The 17,614-nt window shown below is 34.8% G+C and overlaps 1 long non-coding RNA gene across 1 annotated transcript; it reads right to left on the bottom strand.

Moving 5' to 3' along the window:
* Positions 1 to 5,072: 5,072 nt before the first annotated feature.
* LOC145006431 (uncharacterized) lies at positions 5,073 to 6,110 on the bottom strand. The gene is made up of 2 exons (XR_013662900.1): positions 5,581 to 6,110; positions 5,073 to 5,481 (listed from the first exon to the last, which is right to left on the bottom strand). It is a non-coding gene; the product is annotated as an uncharacterized LOC145006431 (long non-coding RNA).
* Positions 6,111 to 17,614: the final 11,504 nt, after the last annotated feature.

Raw genomic sequence — 17,614 nt, 5'->3', positions numbered from 1 at the left:
TCTTTTTATACTGTAACATCCTGAATATCAAGAGTAGAGTTGAAGGGCTAAAAGTGAAAATGTATAAGGGAAACTCGGCGAGTCCATGGGTGGACTCGGCGAGTAGAGTCGCGACTCTCGTCGCGTGTTAAGTGACCAACTCGGCGAGTCGGCGGCTGGACTCGGCGAGTTGGTGCTGGGTGAAGAAAACCCTAATCTTCGAGGTTTGCCCCCTATTTAAAGGATGTTATGCCTTCTCTTCAGCCTCTATGTACCCTGAGAGTTCCAGAGAAAACCCTTATCGTGAGAAATTACATTATTGAGAGCATTGAAGCTTGGAAGAAGGGATTTGTGAAGAGAAGTTGGAGGAATTCGAGGATAGCATCAAGAGGGCTTGTGGATCTGAAGTCTTCATCAGTTTAGGCTCATCTTTGGGGTAAGAATCCTCTGTCTTGAACCCCCTTTTTCCCTTATTATCATTCATGGTGGTTGTTTTGGGGTTTTTGGAGGATTTCATGAGTCATTTCGGGATTGGAAGATGGATCTGAGGATGCTACCTCAGATCTGGAGTAGTGATGATCCAAAATTGCATAAAGTCCCTGTTGTTAAGTGATTGGTGAAGCTATCTTGTCCCAAACCCTAGCCCTAGAGTGTAAAATGACTAGATCTCTTTGGATTCACGTAAAGTTTGCCACTTTACGTGATAGAAGGGTTGTAGAAGGGTAGATCTACGTTTTGGATCAATTTCATGGCCTAAAAAGCTTCTGTATGGGTTAAGAACAAGTGGTACTCGGCAAGTCACAAGGGTGTACTCGGCGAGTTGCTTGAAGGTGGACAGGAACTCGACGAGTTTGAAGAACAACTCGGCGAGTTGGTTGAAGGTAGCCTTGGACTCAGCGAGTCTGCTCTTGGACTCGGCGAGTCTGTTCTTGAGGTCTTAGCCTTTCCTGGTTAAGTTAAGAATCGGTGAGTCAAGGGATGACTCAGTGAGTTGGAAGGGGGTCCTTTTCAGTATGGGGGACTCAGCGAGTCAGCGGGCTGACTCGGTGAGTAGAGTCAGCCAGAAGGTTGACTTTGACTTTGACTTTGACCAAGGGTTGACCAGCTGACTTCCAGGGGTATTTTGGTAATTATTGGTATTTATTGAGTTCAGTCTTTTGGTATTATCAGTGGTGAAGTTCGTATCGGAGATTGGAGCAACGTGATCTATCTTTTCAGTCAGCAGTTGTGAGGTGAGTTATCCTCACTATATCAACATTATCTAAGGCACCAAGGCTGGCCCTTTATTGGATTGTAATTCGGGTATTGTTGTTATGTTGCTGTTTTACTATGTTTGCATCCTGGTAGTTAGGATGGTATTCGTTGGAGACCTTGTTAAGGTTGGTATCCTGGTATATAGGATGATGCTATGCTAGTGACCAGTTAGGTCGGTATCCTGCTTAGAGTATGTTGTGTTACGTGAACTGCTAGATCGATTTGATTGAATATGAATTGTTATATGATTGTATGTTTATGTGAACATGGTTGTTTGAGTGGGGTTGGGTTGAGGCGGGACCTGCTTTGTGTTGTAGGCCAACATACCCAGGGCGGACCGGTTATTCCGAAGTCCCAGTAAGCGGTCTGGATAGGTTGTAGGCCCCACGAGGGCGAACGAGACGTACCGAGGCTCGGAGAGTGGACCAGGCCGACTGAAGGCCCGATGCGGGCGGACCAGTCATAATGTAGACTTAGAGAGTGGACCAGGTGGATTGAAGGCCCGGTGTAGGCGGACCAACCATACTGCAGACTCGAGGGACATGACTAGGCTTGGAGGGTGGACCAGGTGGACTGAAGGCCCGATACAACGGACCAGTCACACAGTAGACCCGATATGCGTGGCTGTTCTGTGATTTGTTATGATATGTGTATGGTATATGTGGTTGGTATTTTGGGGGTATCTCACTAAGCTTTCGGGCTTACAGTTGTGGTTTAATGTTTTTTAGGTTCTTCAGGAGACCGTGGCAAGGCAAAGGCGTGATCGTACCGCTCCTCGAGTTCATGTTTTATGAATATGGTTCTGGGAATACTCTGATAATAAATGTATTGAAAACCTTTGTGTAATAACATTATGAGAATGGGTTGTTTTTGAAAAGTTTAAATTGGTTGGGATTTTTCGATCGTTGCATATACAAACCAATTAGCTTTTGATGCGATAATACAATAATCCTAGTTTATAGAAAATATTATTATTTCACAATTTATCACATTGTTACAATAAACTAGTATAAAATTTTCATATACATATTATGGTTATTTTATTGTGAAATAATCTGTTTACACAATAAATACTACATGATACAAAATTACATGATTTTTATGTGACATTGCATATGATTTCAAGCACATTCTGAAACTCTATGGTATTTCAAGGATTCAAGCTTTTACTATGCATGTTTATCTATATATTTAAGTATACAACGTTTATACATGTATATAAATTCATTAATTTGAAATATTCATATTTATAAAAATGAGCACATTACACTTTTACATACATGTCAAACATACTGGACTTTTATAAACCTTATATAATGATATTCGTTATGCCTAGCGACTTAATCATAATTAAGTTATGGCTAAGAGTTATTCACAAACATTTTAGTTAATGGCTTCTTAGTTGGACGTTACGTTGTTTATTAGTTGAGTCTAAACACATACCATACCCACATTACTATAATCGTTAATCTACAGAGCGAGATACATATGTATAGATCTATACATGGTTGACATCCCCACATATGGTTAGTTACAACCCTCGACCGATCAATCGAAGCGGGGGATAGGTGTCTATAATTTTTACTACAATATACAACGAAGCGGTGTAGGGGGTACACTCAAGTCATATAGTTCGGTTATAGGACACACTATAAACGTTAATTAGAATATCTCTCTCTTTCTCTCTCACTACAACCATAGGCTTAGTTGCTTTCAAAACTATTTCAAGTATGGAATTACTTATGCAACAGTATAGTTTGGTTTTCAAGTATATTCAGAGATTCTTTACAAATATGGCTTTTAGGTATGGATTTACTTATACAAAAGATACATTTGGTTTTTAAGGATTTATTACAAACACATTCTAAAGTATGGATTTACTTATACCGAAATACATTTTGGGCTTTTAAAGACTCATTGCAAACACTAAACACTTATGAACTCACCAGTATTTTATGCTGATACTCTCTTTCAAAATAACTTGTATTCTCAGGAAACCAGTAAGACAGGTACACCCATGCAACTTTTGAAGGACATAGTAGATTCAAGATTGGTCATTATATTGATTATACATTTTTGGTGTCATTTAAACTTTACTAAAGAACACAGGTGTATAGTTATGATACTGTACATGAAGTCCTCCACCCCCGAATGTTTGCCCCGATTCGGTTTGGGGGTGTGACATTAGTGGCTTAGATCTATCATTTGTGTGTTTTGCTACCTTTTGGCCCCAAGAATGAGATCTAGTGGTTTGATACCACTCTAGGAGGATTGAGTTGCCACTCTTTGTGTTTTTGAGGTTCTAGATGCATAATGTTGCCTCCTTTAAGGTCTAGATTCATACATGCAAGAGTTTATGTCCATTTGATGAAAGTACAGTGTTATATTTTGAGGTTGGGTGTGACATCCTATAATTTAGGTCAAAGACTGTGAACATTAAAGTTCAGAGTAAGTCTCCTTATAATTAAACTCATTGAGTTTTAGTGAATCTAATGTAAAATAAATCAGCAATTTCAACTATTATAAGATATGATACGGTATCCTACTTCCAATTGTGTACTCTGACAAACAAATCAAACAACTAATATTGCAAACATAAGAACACATTTGAAAAACTGAAGTTTCATATTAAGCTATCTTGAGCTGTACAAATACGCTAGTCTCGTAGTATGCATTTCCCTGATTCTAAAATTATAAAAACGTCCAAACCAAATTTCATATGTAAAAAATACGATTGTTTTAAGAATCCAAAAAATGTTATACTTAAATCTTAAAACTGTCAAAATTGTTTCTAACTGTTGAGGGACTTGCACCTCAAATGTGAATTTCGAAATCATTTTTGAACTCAAACTATAGCCTATTATTTAATTTCTTTTTTGAAATATTTATATAAAAATATTTATAAAAGTCAAAAATCAGACGTTATTAGCTTAATTAAACATGAAACTTTAAACATCATTTTACTGAGATTAGTATAACATAATTCAATTTCGTATGCATTTTTTGAATCACCACGACCTGAACATCAAGTAGAAACATTTAGAAAATTTATATGAATCGATACGAGGGCACGAGAGTCGGTGTATACATCACGGTATATATATATATATATATATATATATATATATATATATATATATATAATGTATTGTAGTTATTATTGTTAAAAATATTTATAAGTTGTATAATGACAAGATCAATATATATATATATATATATATATATATATATATATATATATATATATATATATATGTATACATATTTTTGTGTCGTATGCGACTTCAAAAGATTCAAATTAGTGGTGCTATCATAATACCTATATGTTATATAATTAAAATTTATAAAACTATATATATATATATATATATATATATATATATATATATATATATATGTCATGTAACATTTTTTAATACCAACTAATAGTAAATATGACAACTACAGATCGTATATATCTTTAATTCTTTATATATCTCTTTAACATGCATTATATATGTGTTGATTTTGAAATTAAGAGACCAATGTTTACAAATTATTTCAATTCTTATTATACCTCTTTAACATGCATTATATATGTTTATTCTGAAATTAAGAAACCAATGTTTACAAATTAAGAATTTTACGATTCCTAACTTATAAGTTTAAATTTATATATATACACTTCATAGAATGAATTCAAAATATATATATATATATATATATATATATATATATATATATATATATATATATATATATATATATATATATATATATATATATATATCGGCAGTACATACACAAATACATCTGTTTAATCCAGCAAATACAAATAAATAAATAAATAAATAAATGTATGAATAAATAAAGGGGCCAAATTACTTCTAACTTTTATTGAAAACAAAACGTGTACCCTCTTCTAAATGGATACTGCAGTCAAACTCAAACACAATCTAATACAACACTCAAACAAAACACAACACTCAAACACAATCTGCACTATTACAATGTGAATAACTGAATCCTTGCTTCCATTCCCTGTCAAAACACCCATGATCGACCCTTCTGCCTGTTTCATCATCATGGTGTAGATTCCAAATCACAAAAAAAAAAAAATAATAAATAAATAAATAAATACATAAAGCAAGAAAATTATCGATGGCTGATCCCATTCATATTTTCTGTGGACGAAGAACCAACCAAACATCCTTCCCTCCCACTAATTTCACAGCCTCAACACAAACATTTTTTTTTTTCTATCAATTTCTGCCAAATCAAATTTGATCAATGACAAATTAAAAGAAAAGGAAGGAAAAAAAAAAAAGGACATCAGGGGAGCTGCCAGAGCAGCCCCCGTTCACGTACCTTTCAAACACCGAACCAGCAATATTTTCGCCCTCATCCTTCGAATCAGGCAAGCACTGGAGGTGCTTCTCGATTTCTAGTTCCGTTCTTGCTTCTCCTTCTTGAGCAGAAGAACATTAACCTACAAATGGGAGGCCAAAAGCATCGGCTGTCCCTTCTCCTTCCTCCTCTGCTGTTCCCATTGACCACAAAGCCCCGGAGACCACATCGACTTGCGAAGCCGGACCTCGCACCTAGCAGCCGGACGAGATAGAGGGAGATCCTCGCTGCGTTTACCTATTCTCTTCCTTCGGTTCGACAGAACACCGGGAGCGACGCCAGTACCCTCGTGCGCCTCTTCCCCCGCAGCTTCGATCTTTTTCCCCTTCGGCCTCGCCAACGCCGTAGATAGCCTCTACCTCGCAATCAATCGAAGGATCATTGCGCCATCTTTGAGCCGTCGTGTTTTTTCTTCTCCTCCAACTGAATTCGTTCACCAGCTTGTCTGCTCGTATCCCTTTCCTTCTTTACCCGATCAACCAAAGGAAACGGGCACAAAAGCCCTTTTGATCGACTTAAACGGGACTTGACCTAAATATGTTTTTTCTGATTTTGACCAAGTCAAAGGTCAATGCAAAAATCAAACTTTCATTTAAATTAAAAAAAACTAGCGGGCACTTGACTAAACTTTATCAAATCAGTCTCAATCCGTTAACAATGTCCATTTATTCAAAATCAACCCTCATTTGGTATTTTTCTTACCAAAATAGTCCTAACCATCTATTTAAATTACCAAAAGCCCATATTCTTTAGCAAAGTTACTAATCAATCCCGGATAGTTTAAACTCCTTACGAAACGGTCTGGGAAATATTTCAAAGTTCAAGACTTGTGAATTTTAGGTTTCCGACGTCAAGCGTCTCAAAAGAATCCAAATTCGAACAGCTCGAACTCATGCTTCAAGGTTGAGTGCTTACCGATCCCTTTTTAATATTTTAATTATTTCGGAGGGTGGGGGAGAGGGGAATACATGTGCCAATATTTTTTATACAAACCGATTACTTTTTTATGCGAAAATACAATAATCCTAGTTCATAGAAAATATTATTATTTAACAATTTATCACATTGTTACAATAAACTAGTATAAACTTTTCATATACATATTATGGTTATTTTAAGGTGAAATAATCTGTTTACACAATAAATACTACATGATACAAAATTATATGAGTTTATGCCTTATATAACCTTATATAACGATATTCTTTATGCCTAGCGACTTAATCATAATTAAGTTACGGCTGAGAGTTATTCACAAACATTTTAGTTAATGGCTTTTTAGTGAGACGTTTCGTTGTTTATTAGCTGACTCTAAACACTTACCATACCCACACACTATAATCGTTAATCTTCTGAGCGAGATACATGTGTATAGATCTACACATGGTTAACATCCCCACATACAGTTGCTAGCTATAACCCTCGACCGATCAATCGAAGCGGGTGATATGTGTCTAAAATTTTTACTACAATATACAACGAAGCGGTATAGGGGGTACACTGAAGTTATATAATTCGGTTATAGGACTCGTTATAAACATTAATTAGAATATCTCTCTCTCTCTCTCTCACACACAACAACTATAAGCTTAGTTGCTTTCAAAAATAGTTTTAGTATGGAATTACTTATGTAACAGTATAGTTTGGTTTTCAAGTATATTCAGAGACTCTTTACAGATATGGTTTTTATGTATGGATTTACTTATACAAAACATACATTTGGTTTTTAAGGATTTATTACACATACATTCTAAAATATGGATTTACGTATACCAAAATACATTGTGGGCTTTTAAAGACTCATTGAAAATACTAAACACTTATGAACTTACCAGCATGTTATACTGATATTCTCTTTCAAAATAACTTGTATTCTCAGTGAACCAGTAAGATAGGTACACCCATGCAGCTTTTGAAGGATGGAGTGGATTCAAGATTCATCATTATATTGATTATACATTTTTGGGGTCATTTAAACTTTACTAAAGAACATACATGTATTTATCTATTCTATTAATGCAATGGATGTTGTTGCTTGTTTTACTATTATGCATTGTTATGATACTGTACATGACGTCCTCCACCCCTGAATGTTTCCGTTGATTCGGTTTGGGGTGTGACATTAGTGGCTTAGATCTATCATGTGTGTGTTTTGGTCCCTTTTGGCCCCAAGAATGAGATCTAGTGGGGTTTGGGGTTTGATACCACTCCAGGAGCATTAACTTGCCACTCATTTTGTTTTTGAAGTTCTAGATGCATAATGTTGCCTCCTTTAAGGTCTAGATTCATCCATGCAAGAGTTTATGTCCATTTGATGAAAGTATGGTGTTATATTTTGAGGTTGGGTGTGACATCCTATAATTTAGGTCAAAGACTATGAACAGTCAAGTTCACAGTAAATCTCTTGATAATTCGACTCATTGAGTTTTAGTGAATCTAATGTGAAAATAAATGAGCTATTTCAACTATTATAAGATATCATACGGTATCCTGCTTCCCATTGTGTACTCTGACAAACAAATCAAACAACTAATATTGTTACCATAAGAACGCATTTGAAAAACTAAAGTTTCATATTAAGCTATTTTGAGCTGTACAAACACTCTAGTCTCGTAGTATGCATTTCCCTGTTTCTAAAAATATAAGGAACGTCCAAACCAACTATCATATGCAAAAAAGACAACCGTTTTAAAAATCCAAAAAACATAATACTTATATCTTAAAAACTGCCAAAACTGTTTCTAACCGTTGAGGGACTTGCACACCTCAAATGTGAATTTCGAAAGCATTTTAAACTCAGACTATAGCCTTTAATTTAATTTCTTATTTGAACTATTTATATAAAAGTATTTATAAAAGTCAAAAATCAAACGTTATCAGCTTAATTAAACGTGAAATTTTAAACGTCATTTTATTGAGATTAGTATAACATAATTCAATTTCGTCTGCATTTTTTAATCACCACGATCTGAACATCAAGTAGAAACTTTTAGAAAATTTATATGAATCGATACGAGGGCACGAGAGTCGATGTATACATCACGGCAAATAAATATATATAAAATGTATTGTAGTTATTATTGTGAAAAATATTTATAAGTTGTATAATGACAAGTTCAATATATATATGTACATATATTTTGATGTCGTATGCTACTTCAAAAGATTCAAATTAGTCGTGCTATCATAATACCTATTTGTTATATAATTAAAATATATATATATATATATATATATATATATATATATATATATATATATATATATATATATATATACACACACACATGTGTGTGTCATTGACCACAATGCCCCGGAGACCACATCGACTTGCGAAGCCGGACCTCGCACCTAGCAGCCGGACGGGATAGAGAGAGAGCCTCGCTGCTTTTACCTCTTCTCTTCCTTCGGTTCGACCAAACACCGGGAGCGACGCCACTACCCTCGTGCGCCTCTTCCCCCGCAGCTTCGATCTTTTTCCCCTTCGGGCTCGCCAACGCCGGAGATAGCCGCTACCTCGCAATCAATCGACGGATCATTGTGCCATCTGTGAGCCGTCGTGTTTTTTCTTCTCCTACCATTGAATTCGTTCATAAGCTTGTATGTTCGTATCCCCTTTCCTTCTTTAACCGATCAACCAAAGGAAACGGGCACAAAAGCCCTTTTGATCGACTTAAACGGCACTTGACCTAAATATGTGTTTTCTGATTTTGACCAAGTCAAAGGTCAATGCAAAAGTCAAACTTTCATTTAAATTAAACAAAACTAACGCTCACTTGACAAAACTTTATCAAATCAGTCCCAATCCATTAACAATGTCCATTTATTCAAAATCAACCCCTCATTTGGTATTTTTCTTACCAAAATAGTCCTAACCATGTATTTAAATTACCAAAAGCCCATATACTTTAGCAAAGTTACAAATCAGTCCCCTATAGTTTAAACTCGTTACGAAACGGTCCGGGAAATATTTCAAAGTTCAAGAACTGTGGATTTTAGGTTTCCAACGTCAACCTTCTCAAAAGAATTTGAATTTGAACAACTCGAACTCAAGCTTCAAGGGTGAGTGCTTACCGACCCCTTTTTAATATTTTAATTATTTCGGAGGGTGGGGGAGGGGGGAATACACGTGCCAATATTTTTTTATACAAACCGATTACCTTTTTATGCGAAAATACAATAATCCTAGTTTATAGAAAATATTATTATTTAACAATTTATCACATTGTTACAATAAACTAGTATAAACTTTTCCTATACATATTATGGTTATTTTAATGTGAAATAATCTGTTTACACAATAAATACTACATGATACAAAACTATATGATTTTTATGTCACATTGCATATTATTACCAGCACGTTTTGAAACTCTATGGTATTTCAAGGATTCAAGCTTTTACTATCTATGTTTATCTATATATTTAAGTATACAACGTTTATACATTTATATATATATATATATATATATATATATATATATATATATTCATTAATTTGAAATATTCATTTTTATAAAAACAAGCACATTACACTTTGACATGTCAAACATACTCGACTTTTATAAACCATATATAAGGATATTCATTATGCTTAGTGACTTAATCATAATTAAGTTACGGTTGAGAGTTATTCACAAACTTTTTAGTTAACGGCTTTTTAGTGAGACGTTTCATTGTTCATTAGTTGAGTCTAAACACTTAGCATACCCACACTACTATAACCGTTAATCTTCAGAGCGAGGTACGTATGTATAGATCTATATAGGGTTGACATCCCCACCTACGGTTGCTATCTACAACCCTCGACCGATAATTCGAAGCGAGTGATAGGTGTCTACAATTTTTACTACAATATCCAATGAAGCGTTGTAGGGGTACACTCAAGTCATATAGCTCGGTTATAGGACTCACTATAAACATTAACTAGAATATCTCTCTCTCTCTCACTACAACCATGGGCTTAGTTGCTTTCAAAACTATTTTAAGTATGTAATTACTTATGTAACAGTATAGTTTGGTTTTCAAGTATATTAAGAGATTCTTTATAGATATGGTTTTTAGGTATGGATTTACTAATACAAAGGATAAATTTGGTTTTGAAGGATTTATTTCTAACACATTCTAAAGTATGGATTTACTTATACCGAAATACATTTTGGGCTTTTAAAGACTCATTGCAACCACTATTTTAACTATTATACGTACAAAGATAATACTTTTTAGACTTATTAAAAGTATTATTGGTTTTAGTAGAAAGCCTGTAACACTCACCAATCTTGTGTTAACTCTCAAAACTACATGTATTCCCAGGAAATCACACAACAAGCATTCAAGATAGATTGGATTACAGGTGACCTAGTTTACTTACGGTTGTATTATATGCCCGTGTGTTAAGGTAATTCATGTATTATTATTATTATTTTGTAAAAACCCATGTATTCAAATATCAAGATGGAACATGAATGTTATTTTATTAAAAGTATTATTGGTTTTAGTAGAAAACCTGTAACACTCACCAATCTTGTGTTAACTCTCAAAACTTGTATTCCCAGGAAATCACATAACAAGCATTCAAGATAGATTGGATTATAGGTGACCTAGTTTACTTACGGTTGTATTATATGCCCGTGTGTTAAGGTAATTCATTTATTATTATTATTATTATTATTATTATTATTATTATTATTATTATTATTATTTGTAAACTTATGTATTCAAATATCAAGATGGAACATGAATCGTATTTTGTTAATTTTTGTACTTGTGTTATATATTCAATTTGCATGTGGTTGATGAACTTAGTCGCACAACCTAGCGTGTTCCGCCGCCTCGACTGAGGGTGTGACTTTGGGTCTTTATGGGGTATGCAAAGTCACCAAGTCAGAGACTTTATGGTTATAGATTCGTATTAGGACTTGGATTTGTGGTTTGTGCTTCTGGTCTTAAGCATTAAGAGCTTAAGGTTGATTTTTTCTTAATGGTTGAGTATGTTGGGTGTACAAGTCAGTACGCGTGGTGTACAACCCAATTTATGTGTATGCTTAGCGTACAACTGAGTACGCCCTACGTAATCAGTCTATTGGGCTTCACAACTTCTGGGCCTCGGTTGGGTCATTTCCTTAGACGTTGTTGCTTTTGGCCTTAGTGGGCTACTTGCAATCAAGCTTTTGGACTAAGAGTTTAGACTAGGAAAATTGTTGTGCTTTAGGTTATGGCCCATGAAGGGGTTTAAGCCAAATTTGGAAAATTAGTCCATAAGTGGGCCTTGGTTGATTAATTGGTTTTCGACCTTTTAGTTATTGAGTTTGGGCCTTAGCCTTAGGCCAAATTAGGTGAAGGTTAAAATGGTATTTTTACCCCAAGTATGGATTGTTGGAATTATGGTTGTGGATTGTAACCCAAATATTAATTGGGTGCTATTTTGTATTGATAGATCGGGGATTCGCTAGGGCAGCAACTTGGATTTTGCTGTGACATTCAGTAGTTGAGGTGAGTTTCCTTACTGTGTTTAGTGGGTCTAAGGCACCAATATCGCCCCTTGTAGTTTATTTTAGGATGCTAGGAGTCTTTACGAACCTTGCATGTCCTATGTGCTACCATGTATATCGGACGCGACTCGATGTCGGGCGAGGACCGAGGCCTGATGGATGAATCATATGCTATTGTTTATGATCATTATATATGTTAGCATGATTATGTGATATATATATATATATATATATATATATATATATATATATATATATATATTATGTATATATATATAGTATGTATATAGTGGGTGACGACCGATGACAGGAGAGGCCCGATGTAGGGCAGGGGCTGTCACACCCCCGTACCAAGGATGGTGGAAACGTCCGGGGGTGGAGTACTTCATGTATAGTATCACAACAATGAGTATAATAGTGCTCAAAGTACAAACAACCAACATAAAATAATTGAAAAGGTTACACCGTAGTATAAGTTTACATGTTTCTAAATCAATTACATTATGTTGACAAAATGAAATGTTTGACGCCTTAGCGTCCCATCCTCAAAAACCGTTGTTTACCTGTTTACTGATTCCCTGAGAATACAAGTAGTTTTGAAAAAAAATCAACAATTAAGTTGGTGAGTTCATAAGCTTTAGAATGAAATAATGAAATCCTTTCTTTGTAAAGGTATGTTATGTAATGTAGCCTTAAATGTCAAGACTATTAATGTACTAGTATTTTCCATAGAAATTGTAAATCATGCAAGTTTAAAGTGACATAAACTCATTTGTTTAAATAGAATCCCGTAAATCTTATGTTTTGTTAATAATCCATGTGAGTTATTATAACCTTACTATGACTTAGTCGACCTTGTATACGACGTTCTTCAGGCATCAGAATGTTAACGACATTTGTCACCCCAGACTTGTTTGTCTAGCTGTTACATGCAGCTAAGGTGTGTGGTTTTCAGACCTAATATAGATCTATACACAACGATCACACTCTCCCTACACGAGATTTTGGTAATAATTACAGGACTTTTGTTGCGTTACTTTGGAAGTAACGTGAAACGAATGTCTCACAAATTTATTCATTAACAGATTTACGTAGTGTGGAATTGAAATCCCTTTTTGTAGAAATGTACCCTTTTGTAACGTATATTATACCTATTATAGTTTATCAAAATGTTTATGATGTATGGTAACATTTTCTGTATAAATAGAATATGTAGCAAAACATAACTATGTTTACTATGCCTCAGCATGTATTAATTGTAATAATAAAGGCTCTTACAATTTAGTGAACATTTTTCTGTTATAAATTTATATCCCAATAGAAAACACACGCAAAATATGAAGTCATGAAGGATTAACGCTTTGCTAAACATGTTACAAAGTGTTATGAAAGTTGTAATTTGTAATTTGGTTTTGGGTTTTTGACACTGTCGCACAAGGAAGTTTAACGAATTTACACATTTAGTCACTCAAGTATTTTTTGTGCACAATAGATCCTTTACATTGCATTTCACCTGTTAATTAGGTGATTGAACCTAAAATTAGCCGGTTACCAAGTTAACCAGGCTTAGTTGGCATAGTGATGTGGCAATAAGTAGTCCACCTCATATAGACATTGATATTCTAATTCCTTTTATTTTCTTTACAATTGAAAAAACCAAAAAGCCCTAGATTGTTCTGCCTCTTTCACATGTATGTGGTTCTTCTTCTTCGCACATCATTCTCCTTTTCTTATTAAACTTAAAAAACCATGTCTTCCACCTCCTTCTCATGTTGTTCTAATGAACCTTAAAAATCATGGCTTCCATTGAAGGTCGTGATATACCCTCTTAGAGAAATCACAGCTGTGGAAACTCGGAACTGCACCTTACTCTAAACACGCACACATGAAACAAACCTTTTCTTCCTCCTTTGGCGCTGCTTCTTTAGCCGACAACGACACTTATCTACATGTTTCTACAACCCAATAGGGGTTATGTGTTAATTTGATCTACCGTTTAAGCTATGAATTTCATATTTGTAGGCTAATTGATTTCTAATTTCTGATAGATTTCTTGTTTCCATTCCCAGACATCGTTTTATTGCATATAGTCAAATCGTTTACAGAAATTAGGTGGTTAATGCTTTGATTTTTGTGTACAGAAGGATAATTGTAGGAACGAGGTTCAGTCGATGCTCTTCAAAGTATCGATCTTCATTTTTTTCTGATCATAGATTGCAATAGAGAGTGCTTCCATTTTTAGGTATCTTCATGTCTATGCAACATTTCCCTTTTAATTAAACCATGTATGTTCATTTTTTGGGTTTTGCAGTCGATGATGTTGTGTTTGGTAGCCTTCAACCCGCAACAGATTTCAATCAAACAACTTCATCTGTTGTGTTTTGTAGTTGGTGATGTTTATATGGATTGCTTGATTATGGGTTTCGTTCTCTGATTCATAGGCGGAGTGTGCTCACTCATATGGATGTCATTGACTCCTATAGTGGGTCACTTGGGTCGACCCATTGACATCGTTTCCTCTCCCATCTACAAACTAATCAGGTGGCAGCAACCACTACGTTTCACTATCGTTGTGACTTAGTAACATGCTTCAATCTCACTCAATTTCTCCCTCGGTCCCTCTCCCTCTAACTCTTTCTCTCTATCTCACTCACAGTGGAAGAATGGGTATCGGAAAAGAGACTTTGCAGGGAGGTTTAGGTCCGTAGGAGGGGAGAACGAGAGAAGGAGGTTACGATAGATCTAGAAAGAAGATGATGTTCATTATCACTACCTTTAAGGGAGTACAGTGCCACTGGAAAGAGAAGGAAGTGTACGTGGCCTTCATAATTTTTTTATTGTATTTTCAAAATTAAAATGTCACGTCAATAAATTTACCGATTCTTCCGGTATCAGGGAACAAAATGGTGTAATTGACATGTAAATTATGACTTTAGTGATTAATTGTGCACAAAAAAAAAACTTGAGTGACTAAATGTGTAACTTGGTTAAACTTCCTTGTGCTACTATGTCAAAAACCCTTTCGTTTTTTTTACCATTTCTGCACTGATTTAGAAAAATCACAGAAAATTCATACTAAATCAAAAACTAAATCCGTAAACTCTGAGAGTTTAGAAAATGTGTCTATTTTGTTCATAAATTTAAGAATGATTTTTAGAAGCCTCTATCACGTTTAATTTTGTTGTCCGTTCTTCAAGCATCAACTTTTGTAAAAACAAATCCAATTGTAGTTTAAAATCCAATATCGCATTAGCAAATGATAAATAAAAAACTATACTCCTTTGGAAAAATAAGCGGGCTTGCTAACTGCACTAAAACCAATAACCAAAACTTGTAGAACATGTATAATCAATGATAACAAAATCCATATTCCATTCCAACAGAATTAGAAATCGTGTTTCCATTCCAATAGAATTTGAGTTCGTGATTCTATTCCGATAGAATTAGCTTACTACATAAATCGTTGATCCTTTTGGCCATTTCCTTTACATCTTTTTCAGCTTTCTTGATGCTTGTGGAATATGGTCCCAATCCCTACATAAGTCTTCATCAATTCAGTTGCGATAAAAAGAACATTTCAACCAACACAAACTATCAACTCAAACGTTTCTCTATAATGCCCATGAACTCTAGTAAAATGCAAGATAAAGATCAAACTATCCTAAGTTCCTAACAGTTGAAGGCATTTAAAAATCAATTTTAAATCAAATTGTATTAAATCGCAGCAATTCATCAGCTTTAATAACTTCTTCTCCACTGGAATCGACGTATCAAAGGGAGACTTGCCTTCTTACCCTTTTGAGGCTAGCAGACGAGATACTTCCGAAAGTTAGATGATTCCTGCCATTCTCGATTATTTCTGCCTTTTTAGGAGTCAAACACCTTCCTTTTTCTCCCCAAAAAACCGTGAAGAATTAGAGAGAGAGAGAGAGAGTGTGTGTGTGTGTGTGTGTGTCAGTGAGTGGATTGTGTGTGTGTGTGTGTTTTGCGTGCGACTGGAATCGAGAGATGGAGAGAAGCTGAGAGTGAGAACGAGGAATAGTCCATGGATTCTCATACAAGCGATGTTGATTAAGAAGTGGTATCGCAAGAGAGAAGAAGAAAATGTGTTTCAAGTTGATGTTCAAGGAATTCCCGATTTGTGTGTGTGAAAAGGATTTCCAGCAACCCCAAATTGATATAATAAGAACCCTAATCGAAAATCATACCTAGATCGTGAAAAGGGGATAAATTGTTTCCTAGCCACCCATAAAGTCTCTTCGGATCTGCGTGACACCATGTTAGAGCTCGCTAACCATTTGTTTCATCTACCTATGGAAACGAAGGTGAAGAACACTTCTGATCTCCATGGTTTCGGATACGGGAAGTATGTCCGATTTGACTGTTTACCCTCTTCGTTGAAGATGAAGAGGTTTTCCCCATGGATTATTTTTGAATGATCAGTGAGGGTTTCCGAACACGATCTGAAAGCGTCAATACCCTATAGGATGCTAGGGCGTTATCGGGTGGGAGATTGAGGAAGACACGCTTATTTATTTAGATTATAAATCAATACCATGATTATAGGGATTATTTTTGGAAGTTACTAAACAAATTACTAAATTACCCTTATTTATTTATTTAATTATTTAATTTTTTATATAATTTCTATTGGCCTACATTGATGAATGCAATAACATAATAATTACTTTAAACATCTGAACCTCTCTCTCTCTCTCTCTCTCTCTCTCTCTCTCTCTATATATATATATATATATATATATATATATATATATATATATTACACATCAAGCTTTTCGTGTATTTGCCAGGGAACGGTTTAAGTTCTTTTGATAATTTTTCCTTTTGTATTCGATTCTTTCTGCGGGATTTATTCCACATAAATTTAATTTTCTATTTAGGTTTTATTTTTTGAAAATCGAGTCTTAGCAATGCGAAGCCAAATTGCTCTTGACACGACCTCGTTGTATTCCTCTACGTTGTAGTTTTCTTTTTTGTTCCTTTTTAGGCCTTTTTTTGTTTAATTTCTATTTGTTTCGGTTACTTCATAGTACACCTCATGACGAACACCGCCTACCTTATGCTCGAGGAGTATGCGATTCGTAGCAGAGAGGGCAACCCCCCAAGTCAAGTTCGTCCAACAATCCTAGAAGCAACCAAGTTCAAGCTCAAGGGGCAATTTCTTAATATTTTAAAGGAAACATCATTTTATGATTTTTAATCCTCATGCTTATTTTTTATGTTTTGATTTTGTTAAGAATTAGAAAGATCGTTGAATTTCCCAACAATCCTAGAAGCAACCAAGTTCAAGCTCAAGGGGCAATTTCTTAATATTTTAAAGGAAACACCATTTTAGGATTTTTAATACTCATGCTTATTTTTTATGTTTTGATTTTTTTAAGAATTAGAAAGATTGTTGAGATTTTACTGATTTTTTTTTTTTAAGATTTATGTATTTCCTGTCGTTGAAAAAGGAGCAATTATCTACCTAACAAATGAAAGGT

The sequence above is a fragment of the Lactuca saligna genome, chromosome 7 (assembly GCF_052625555.1).
Source record: "Lactuca saligna cultivar CGN05327 chromosome 7, ASM5262555v1, whole genome shotgun sequence".
Classification (NCBI taxonomy): Eukaryota; Viridiplantae; Streptophyta; class Magnoliopsida; order Asterales; family Asteraceae; genus Lactuca; species Lactuca saligna.
This window is presented reverse-complemented; position numbering and strand designations above follow the sequence as displayed.